General features: G+C 42.1%; 1 non-coding gene across 1 annotated transcript; it reads right to left on the bottom strand.

The window, feature by feature from the left end:
* Positions 1–1,177: 1,177 nt before the first annotated feature.
* On the bottom strand, positions 1,178–1,282 carry LOC124557484. The gene has a single exon (XR_006968740.1). It is a non-coding gene; the product is annotated as a U6 spliceosomal RNA (small nuclear RNA).
* Between the last annotated feature and the right edge of the window lie 10,147 nt (positions 1,283–11,429).

Raw genomic sequence — 11,429 nt, 5'->3', positions numbered from 1 at the left:
AGAAATAGTGAATATATAAGGATTTAGTAGTATAGACTAAATCGAATAAAGGGTTCCATATCACATGTGTCCAATTTTTATTGGTTACCAGGATACGGCAGTTAGAATCTAACCCAAACAAATACTCACAGAATGTCAGCTTTAGATATGTAACCCGACGATTGGATGTGCAGGGAACCCTCGTGCTTCAATAACATATTCATTTTTGTAGTTAAAGGAACCTTTCCCATTAATTTGAGAAGCAGTTTTTCAGGGAAGTCACGGTAACGGTACTTGTAAAACGATGTGGTAACATAACCGGCCCAATCCATGACTGTCTATCGTACCACATCACATATTTACACATAAGTATTCTCAAAAATGTGTCTCTACAAAAATATGTGTTTTTTTTTTTTTTTTTTTTTTGGACTACCGATGCGGTTTACAAGGGTTATTGATACTGTTACGAATGAAAGAAAACAATATTAATGGGATTAACGCGGGTTTACACCTGTGCGACTTAAGCCTCGTCGCCATGCTGTCCCTCCCCCCCTTCCATGTAAGTAGACGCAAGCGTGTGGGTTGCATGCCTCTTTCTCAACATGTGGCTGCGAGTGATTCTGTTCTCAACCATATTTACACTGGGTGCCTCTACTTCCGTGTGGGGCAAAATACAGCTTAGTCGCATACGCACCGTTACGCGGCCATCTGCAACTAGCCGACGACAAAATTCCAATCGTCTACCTTCCTCCCCTATTCGAAGGATCGCAGTAATAATAATAATAATAATTTCGTGTCGCTCATTGGCCTGGTGCAAGTCTTTGAGTTGGACGCCACTTCGGCAACTTGCTTGTTCTTAACCTACCCCAGTTACCAACCGGAGAAAGGGGACCTACAGATTAACGTGGAATCTGAAACACGTGTCGTTTCTGGTGACTCGTCACATCGGTGAGAGGTGAAGACTAGGTTAAAATGCAGACTGAAAACTCCAAGGTTCGACCGGGAATCGATCCCGCGACCTCTAGGTTTCTAGTCAAGCACTTAACAGCTTTTTGCCATTGTGTTCGTCATTGTTCTCGTCATTTGGTCTGGGCGAACGTCAGAGGCGACCCCTTGAAGTTAATCGTTAAATACTTCACTGTTATTATTATTACACAGGGCAGCCAGCATACTGACAGAAAACGCCTAGCTAACGTGTTGCCATGTGGAACGCTTCATGATTTAGCGTGTCATCCTTGCCCAGGGACCATGTTAATCTTCTCTGTATCGTTCCAATTTTAGTATTTGCATCGCCGAAGCGTGTACGTCCGCTAGACCACCGGGCCCATCTAATCCTCTATCAATGCATACGTAATGCCCGCCGTACTCTTGTATGTGGAACACCGACCTGTAGAAATGCTGCGTGTGCTTGTTGAAGGAGAACGCTCTATAGTGAACGCACGTTAATGTCTCGGCCGCCAAATTTGCCTGACCTGAATCCGATGGAACAACAGTGGGATGAAATCGGGCGTCAGCTTTGCGTCCACAAAGCATCGGCCCGTAATTTATGGGAATCGCGTGACCTGACCGTAGACATCCGGTGCCACATTCCTCCGGAAACTTGCCAAGGGCTTGACGAATCCACGCTACGCAGAATCGTAGTTGTACTGCGTGCCAAAGATGGAACAACACACTATTTAGCAGATGGTCATAGTGCTGTGGCTCATCAGTGTATATCGCACAACGATGTTTCTCACTATTCTCAGGACTTGCATAGTTGCTTTTATCTGAATCTTCTTTATCAGTACTATTTTGGCCACATGAAATCGGTACGTAAATCTCCTCTATATTGGAGGTGCCGACGGCTGTGGCCGAGCGGTTCTAGGCGCTTCGGGCCGGAACCGCGCTGCTGCCACGGTCGCAGGTTCGAATCCTGCCTCGGGTTTGGATGTGTGTGATGTCCTTAGGTTAGTTAGGTTTAAGTTGTTCTAAGTCTAGGGGACTGATGACCTCAGATGTTAAGTCCCATAGTGCTCAGAGCCATTTGAACCATTTCTTTTTTTTTTGTATTGGAGGTAAAAGGGTAACTTAATTCTCGGTGCAGTTCAACAAAATGCGAAGTGTCTGCTATAGTGAACGATATAAGCTCTTCAGTCTATCAAGATGAATCGAAGGTTCATTTTAAAGTTTCGACGTGAGTATATTGTCCTTTACGGCAAGATGGCTCATCAGTACGGGAAATTGCTCTCCCAGTTGCGGGTCCCCAGAGCAAAGTCCTGCGAATATTCAACCGCTATTGCGAGAAACAAAATACTGAAGGTCTGCCTCGTAGTGGTACCTGTGGGCACTAACTTGTTGGCACAAAAAACGTAGTTGTGATTTAAAAAAAGAAAACAAAGTTAATGCGGGTATCTTGGTGATGAATAACTTTGCATGAAAATGATTTTTCTTGTTCCATGAGTCCGTCGCCACTGTTCGTGCACTGAAATAGGATTACAAATATTTTTAAAGAGAAAGAAGTTCAAACTGAACATAAACTGTTGTACCTTGCTTAAAAAAAACTTCGTTTTATACGACCTGGGTTTCGGGTTGTAAGCCCATTTCGCAATAAACAACAGTAATGAAAAGTGGACTTACAATCAAACGCAAAAACTATATCGTACCAGAGTAAAGTTTTGCGAACTGAGGCAAAATAGGTTTTCGTTTGCTTTAAACAATATATAACTTTTTTACCAAGAATCCACAGTTGAATCAATTAAAATGAGTCAAAAGTAATTTGAGGTGAGAAAGTTAATCGTCTCAACGTACACGGGGTGACGCCCAACTCTACCGATATTTTCAGTAATCTGTCTGTTGCTGCAGTGTTGTTTCAAATATAGTTTCTCTAGCATACGTTGTTTGTGGCTGTGTGACTGTTTTGTAGTGTTCCAGTTTTGTAGTTATTGAGAGACATTTTTTGTTATATGTGTTCTTGGTAGCATGATGTATTTTAATCAGTTCGTTTATTTTACTCTGCCATGATGGATTCTCATTCAGGTTGTGTGTTATTATTTCTCCCAATACTTAAAATTTTCAGCAGTTTTTATGTTGTGTCCTCCAATTCTAATTTTTCTGCCAGTGACGTTCCGTTAGTATTATTTCTGTTTTTCAAACCATATTTTAAAGCCAATACTCCGGGCTATTTTCTGTAATGATTGTATTTGTTGTTTGGTTTCTTGAATGTTGTGGGCGAGAAGAGCGAAATTATCAGCAAGTCCTAAACAGTTCAACTTTATGTCGTATTTTTGTATTCCAACCTTAATGTTCTTTGGATTGTTATTGTACCATTCCCTCATTATATATTTAAGTGCACAATTAAAAAGAAATGGTGATAGGCCGCTCCCTGCCTTAAACCGGTTTTTATTGAGAATGGTCCAGAAAGTTCCTGTTGCTAGTTTCGAATTTGTATTTGTTAAGGTAAATTCTATCAGTTTAATACAATTTTAGGTGGAGTCCAAATGTCCGCAGCTCGTGGTCGTGTGGTAGCGTTCTCGCTTCCCGCGCCCGGGTTCCCGGTTTCGATTCCCGGCGGGGTTAGGGATTTTCTCTGCCTCGTGATGACTGGGTGTTGTGTGATGTCCTTAGGTTGGTTAGGTTTAAGTAGTTCTAGGGGACTGAAGACCATAGACGTTAAGTCCCATAGTTCTCAGAGCCATTTGAACTATCGTTTTGGAGTCCAAATGTCTCAAAATTTTTAGCAGTGATGGTCTATGTATAGAGTCATATGCTTCCTTAAAATGTGTAAATGTAATTGAGAGAAGTTTGTTTCGTTTACGGTAATAAGCCATGATTAGTTTCAGAGTAATTATTTGTTTGGTCAGTAGCCTCCTTAATATTCCCCCAGGTCCTTATCCAATTGTTCTTTGATCCTATTGTGTAAAACATTGGAAAAAATCTTGTAGGTTCAGTCAAAGTGCGAGATACCTCTATAGTTGTCTGGATGTCTTTTGTCTCCTTTCTCATGAAGTGGGTTAATTATAGCTGAGGTCCATTCTTCTGGAAATTTTTTGTTGCCCAATTTTTTGTAAAATAATATGTGAAGATGTCTGAATTGTTTTACCTGCACACTTCCACATTTCCGCAAACACTTGATTTACACCACATGCTTTGTAGTTTCTCATTTCTTTAAGTGCAGTTTGTATTCCTTGTACTGTAGGTGGGTTTATATTTTCTGGTTTGGTTTTTACAGGGGTACTTGTGTCTATTGTTAAAAGCTTTCCAGGTTAATCACAATTCAGGAGCTTGTTGAATGCTTCCGGCATCATTTCTGCGTTTTCCTTGTTATTGTGGCCTATTCTTCCACCTTTATTTCTCAGCCTGTTGTATTAATCACATAAAATATGAAAAACTATAAAATTGCTACTGAGGGGGCTGTTAAGCGACTATCTTTTGTTACGCGACCATTTTTCTGAAACTCTCCTATAACTGATTTAAAGGCAAAATTAAAGAGACAAATCAAAAATGGAATAATTAATCCTTACAGATAAATGACATATGTGTCTGTACCAGTGTTTGTCAGTACTTAACTAACGTAGATTAATTTTACATACTGAACTGCGTGTTCACGTAAATAAGAAACCTTTATGAAAGCACCTTGCATGGGGCTGTGAGCGAGAAGAGTGCAGCAGGCTCATAATAGCTGACAGGGGACCGGCCATGGAGAGTTCTTTGAAGAGACTCTGACACCGGCAAAAGCCGAACGCCAGTTCAGACAGGCCCGTGCTTTGAGGAAGCCGTCCATCAGCACCGGACCCTAAAATTCGCAAAATAGTTTGTATCTCCCGTGGTACTAGGGCACTGGAGTCTTGTTTTTAACGAGCTCTGTGTGGTAGAGGGATACGTACCGTTTATGGCAGAGACACGGAAGAACGCTTTTGTGGACAGAACAATAGAAAGCAGGACTTCTTCGAAATATACAGACCGATATAGACAACGTGGAATGGGGAACAGCACTGTTTATGATGCCTTTGAAGGCCTGGGGCACCGTCACAGGTCTCAGGCACCCCAAGGCAAAATGTTTAACACAATGTGAAAACGCTATGATTGGGTAACATAAATGAGTTAAAAGTGGGAGAGAGAGAGACCTGGTTGAGCTTACGGAGATTCATCCTCATTGACCATAGACAGAGACAGGAAGAGAGTAGGACACTTTTTTCCAGTACCCAATGTTACGAAGCTCGTTACTGGTCAACGACCTGAAACGAAAGTACAGGAAGTAGGCCAGCGTCTTTTAGGACGAAAGCCAAATTTCACTATTCGGCGCTCAGAATGTCTATTGTTCAGCCAATCAATGTTACATGACAACAGAAAACTAGAGACATGAGTCTTCCTTGTAGGAAGCAGACAGCACAAATTCACTCATCAACCAGGTGTCTCTCCAGCTGAGTCTCCTTACAGCCAGGCTTCTCTGCATCCAGGCTCTACCTGAAGCAGGCGTGATAAGTAGATGACTTAGACATTTCTCTGGCTGATTTTAACTCAGACACAGATGTAAGTTGTTAGTAATTCTACTCAATGATAGGTTTTGCAGACACTTCAGCTTCCACCTACAGATTAACATTGTGAGAGCGAGCCGCAACATCGAAAGGAATTGTTGGGAAAACTGAGTCAGTCTTACCAATTTTCAGCAATTTCAAGTTTCATTCTGAAGAATTTCCTGTAGCTGAAGGTTCAATATGCTTTCAAATCCGGACAAAGATGCAATCACATACCGTTCTGTAGCGCTTTCTGTTTTTCAGCATTTACCTTTGGCAATCAAGGTTCGACTCCTGCAAACATAATTGTTTTATTCTGATAGTCTCATTTAAATCGCATTCCAGATCTCGTCTACAGGCGTGCCAAGGAATTAGCTTATCACGGTTAATGTTTGTCAAACCATTTATTGTGCGCTTTAATGTAATAAACAGAGTTAATTGTGGTTTTTGTTTAATTTAGCGTATTTCTCGATCATTATTTTGGAGGGCAACGATTTAATTATGTCAGATAACCAGGACCATTTTTCATACATCTAATTAACATAACAAGCATTCTCCCACCGCTACCACTTCAATTTGAAGAGGCCCAGACTGGAAAGTTGGGTTGGATTGCGCGAAATAACTTTAGGATCACAGTTGAGAAATAAGTGAACATTTATTTTCTGGTTAGATTATGCAAAACATAACAAATTTTGAATGATACTCATAATCAGAAGGGAATACTGGTTCCTGATATTCATTACACAATACAGTATGCACTTTACGTGCTATAACTCAGCACATTGGAAATATGTTGGATAAGTAAAAGAATGGATTTATCAGAGCACACGCACACGCACATTCATATTAACTGCGGTACATGCGGGGCAGGACTCCTCTTACAGATGTAAAAATTTTGTGTCAAAAGTTTATATAACCCATACGAGAGGTTAACATGCAACAACAATTCTGCAGAAGGAAAGTAAACAAATAAACACACTGAAGAAAGCACAAAATTGCTAAAACATGTCTGGGTGAAAACAAAACTATAAAACAGTGTCTTGCATGAGGCGGAGTTCCTCTCCTGTTTTTCAAAATAAAAGTTATCATTATCTAGAGTATAAGTTGAACGCAAAGATACATCAATTTCTATCATGGCCTCGAACTGATGGATGTCAAAGTCTTTTATCTTGGACCACTACACGGCGTCAAATCATTTATAAAAAATTTATTTAATTTAGTCATCAGTCAGATGGACTCAAAAATACTCAATACAATTTAACCAGACGGTGAAATGCCGATGCAATAAAGCTACACACTGAAAAAACATGAATTAGTCGGACTGAGTGAAGTTCATCAAACACTATCAACCACCAGCTACTGCTGCTCAAGGTACACAACACGACCAAGGATTTTAGTCAAAGTAGGTTCAGCGCAGAAATTCTGTAAAACTACAGGTTCTTCGCTGACTGTCAAGGGCAGCGCAGTCGATGGAGACTACAGAAGAACGGGCTTCCCCAGGGAAGCGAGTTGGCTCCAACCCTATTCAATAAATATGCAAACGACCAACCTATAGCCCGAAACATCAGGAGTTTCTTGTATGCTGATGACTTTGCTCTTGCCACTCAGACTTTGAATCGGTGGGAACACCCTCACGACTGCCCTTGATGATCTATCAAGATACTATAGCACAAATCAGCTTAAACCAAACCCCTCAAATACTCAAGTGTGTGCTTTTCATTTGAGAAATAGGGAAGCTACTCGATAGTTGATGATAGTATGCTCAGGAGTTGAGTTACGACATTGCTACACTCCAAAATACCTAGGAGTGACGCTGGACAGATCTCTTACTTTCAAGACACACTGCAGGAATTTGCAAGTTGAAAGTTTCCACCAGAAACAATCTGTTAAGAAAATTGGCTGTATCACAGTGCGACAGTCAACCTGAAACCATCCGAACCTCTGCATTTGCATTACCCTATTACGCAGAAGAGTATACTTGTTCTGTTTGGTATAAATCATCAGATGCCAAACAGGTAGGCGTAACTCTCAACGACACCTGCAGAACTATAACAGGTTGTTTGAAATCTACTCCTGTCGCATGGATTATCACCTTGCAGGAATAGCACCACCTCCAATTAGAAGAGAAACTGCGGCGAACAAGGAACGAAAGAAAGTGGAACTAGAATACATCCTCCCCCGCTTGGGCATAAACCGTATTCGCAGTGACTGAAGTCAAGGAAGGGCATCCTTAGAACATCAGCGGTACTTACTACCGCTGCTGAAAATGCCAGGGTGCAACTTTGGAGTGATAAGACCTCCCTTCGCTTTGGTTGGAAAAGAGTTTCTGAAACTCTGCATCCAGAACATGACGAGGAATGGATGGCTTTGAAATCTCTGAATAGGCTGAGATCAGGAGAGGGTAGATCAAGGTTTGTTCTGGTAAGATGGGGCTACAGTACAGGAAACAACATTAAGTGTGGCTGTGGAGAAGCCCAGACTGTCCAGTACATGTTTCAATGTCGCGTGTGTCCAGCCTTCTGTATTGCAGAACACCTCCATCAAGCGACAGAAAATGGACTGGTAGTGGCTAAATTTTTTGCAAAGACTATGAGACATGTTAACAGTGGCACCTAAGTATGTTTCTGACACGAGAATACTACTACTACTACTACTAATAATAATAATAATGATAACAATCAAACACAAAATCAAATATAAGAGACTGCGTCTATATAAACTCGATTGTCGGCAATGCAAATAGGTTCTACACACACTAAAAAAAGTTTTGCATCACCTCGGTTCCGAGAGTTCCTGAACCTGTACAGAAAATTGGAATAGAGATCAACATAAACATCATTTCCGCCGTCTTTATTGCTCATGAAAACCACACATTGCGTGTTGTACCACCATACAGCGAGACCTTCAGAGGTGTAGGTCCAGATTACTGTACACAACGGTACCTCTAATACGCAGTAGCACGTCCTCTTGCATTGATGTATGCCTGTATTCGTCGTGGCATACTATCCACAAGTTCATCAAGGCACTGTTGATCCAGATTGTCCCACTTCTCAACGGCGATTTGGCGTAGATCTCTCAGAGTGGTTGGTGGATCATGTCGTCCATAAATAGCCCTTTTCAATCTATGCCAGGCATGTTCGATAGGGTTCATGTCTGGAGAACATGCTGGTCACTCTTGTCGAGCGATGTCGTTATCCTGAAGGAAGTCATTCACAGGATGTGCACGACGGGTGCGTGAACTATCGTCAATGAAGACGAATGCCTCGAGAATATGCTGCCGATATGGTTGCACTAGCGATTGGATGATGGCATTCACGTATCGTACAGACGTTACGGCGCCTTCCATGACCACCAGCGGAGTACGTCGGCCCCACATAATGTCACCCCAAAACATCAGGGAACCGCCACCTTGCTGCACTCGCTGGACAGTGTGTCTAAGGCGTTCAGCCTAACCGGATTGCCTCCAAACACGTCTCCGACTATTGTATGGTTGAAGGCATATGCGACACTCACCGGTGAAGAGAACGCGATGCCAATCCTGAGCAATCCATTTGGCATGTTGTTGGGCCCATCTGTACCGCGCTGCATGGTGACGTGGTTTGCAGAGATGGATCTCGCCATGGACGTCGGGAGTTAAGTCGCGCATCATGCAGCCTATTGCACACAGTGAGTCGTAAAACGACGTCCTGTGGCTGCACGAGAAGCATTATTCAACATGGTGGCCTTGCTGACAGGGTTCCATCCAACCATAATCCGAAGGTAGCGGTCACCCACTGTAGTAGTAGCCCTTAGGCGGCCTGAGCGAGGCATGTCATTGACAGATCCTCTCTCTCTCTCTCTGTATCTCCTGCATGTCCGAACGAGTTCGCTTTGGTTCACTTCCCTTGTTGAGAGCCCTTCCTGGCACAAAGTAACAATGCGGACGCGATGGAATTTTTTGGAACTAAAGACAACACGAGCCGTGTTCCTCCTTCCTGGTGGAATGACTGGAACGGATCGGCTTTCTGCCCCCTCCGCATAATAGGCGCTGCTCATGTGTGGTTGTTTACTTCTTTGGGAGGGTTTAGTGACGTCTCTGAACAGTCAAAGGGACTGTGTCTGTGATATAATATCCACAGCCAACATCTCTCTCCAAGAATTCTGGGAACCGGGTTGATGCAAAACTTATTTTGACGTGTGTATATAGGATAAATTGGCCAGTCGTTTTTTGCGAGATATAGAGAGCACACTTGCACACATAACAAAACTGCTTTTGCAAAACATCTCCTAGAACTTAAGCGTAATATTACCAGTATTGATCACAATTTGAAGGTCTTACACAACGCCCCTGAAGGCAATAAATTTGATATTTTAGGAAGCGTGTAGATATACAACCACAGAAAACGATATGTAGAAAATGTTCTTAACGATCAGTTAGATTTTTGTGACAACAATTTCTTCAGAATATTTCATGATGTTCTATAAATTAGTGTCTGTTCTCAACTGTATTTTGCAACATGTATTAGTTCCGCAATTCTGTATGAACTGTTCATCAGCTACAAAATGGTTTTTGTCACTTGGACCTTGAACATAAAAGGAGAGGCCACGACGTTGGGATCACAGATTTACTTCAAACTTTGTACACCTTTAGTAGGCCACCAAAACAACATAATGTGCAGGTAGTAAGGTGCACTACTCTGGAAATCCCGAGAAAATCGCAAAAGAAGTTTTCTATTGTGTACCTGTTGTGCAAGTGCGAAGGTGCCATTCGTAAGCACTCAGTGTGATCCTGTGGTCACCGTTGGCGCGTAGTTGGAGGGTCGAGGACGAGATGGCGGTTCGAATCCTCCTAACGCTTATATTCAAATCTATATTTTTTTCGTCACTGTTCACATTATTTAATTTATACGGCATTTGAGAGGAAATATAATGAAAGAAACCCACGTGCATTTTCATGAAGTTGTGAATTTCATATCTTATTTGACTATTTACTATTTTTAATTAAATTTTCAAGGACAAGGGACAGGCTTATAAAGCCGAAGTCAAACCTCGATAAATAATGATGCGAATGACGTTATTCATTAATACAGCAAATAACAATGTACCAGACACACAATGTACAGTTACTCGTCGTATGTGTCCTCGACACCACACGTTTCAGGATGGTATTTGTCATACAGACATTTAACACATAAACTGAAACGGCACCTACTGCTTCGAATGAATGCAGTTTTCCCGCGTTTACAGGGAATGATCAGAGTTTCTAAGGCAAAATACACCTCGTTGATATTTTGAAAAATTTCTCTTTCTTCCTACAGTTTGGATGCAAACCAAATATGACCAGTGATGAGAAAACCACAAATTAAAAATAAAGTTTTATCGGTAGTCGAACCTCATACACGTTCGTCTTACGAATCTTGAACTTCACCCTTTTTTTTTCTGGCCACTATTGCCATTCCCATCCTCCAGGAACCAAGGAAAGCGTAGGGAACGTGGAGTAGAGGTACAATGAAAATCGTTTTTTATTTACTTTTCTTTTCGTTCTTTTTTTTATTTAATTATTTTTGTCATTAATACCACCGAGAATATCAGGATACCGGCGTCACGAGAGGAGGAGGAGGAGGGCGCAGCAAGACTATCAAACGTATAGTTTTTCCGACATGAACATTCCGATCACTAGTGAATGTTTCGGTTCTAACAGTGGAAGAGACGGAGATCAACTCTTCATGACAGGAACACCCCAGATCTCGGGTGGTTTAAGGAAGACACTGGTGAGGAAACTGGAGAAAAATTGTCTGTATTTGGGATTGCAGACAACTGCACCGTGGAGTTGTGAGGTAACGGACGAGTTGCGGCGCCCTGGAAATATTGTAAGTTCAGAGTTGGCGGCCACCGCTCGGACCGCGCGGCGGGGACGAGCTCGTTCAGCACCCCCTATAGAGGAAAGCCTGCGCGCCCGCTGTGACGTCACGCACGTAG

The sequence above is a fragment of the Schistocerca americana genome, chromosome X (assembly GCF_021461395.2).
Source record: "Schistocerca americana isolate TAMUIC-IGC-003095 chromosome X, iqSchAmer2.1, whole genome shotgun sequence".
NCBI classification, from domain to species: domain Eukaryota; kingdom Metazoa; phylum Arthropoda; class Insecta; order Orthoptera; family Acrididae; genus Schistocerca; species Schistocerca americana.
Note: the sequence above shows the minus strand (reverse complement) of the source record. Positions and strands in the feature narration are given on the sequence as shown.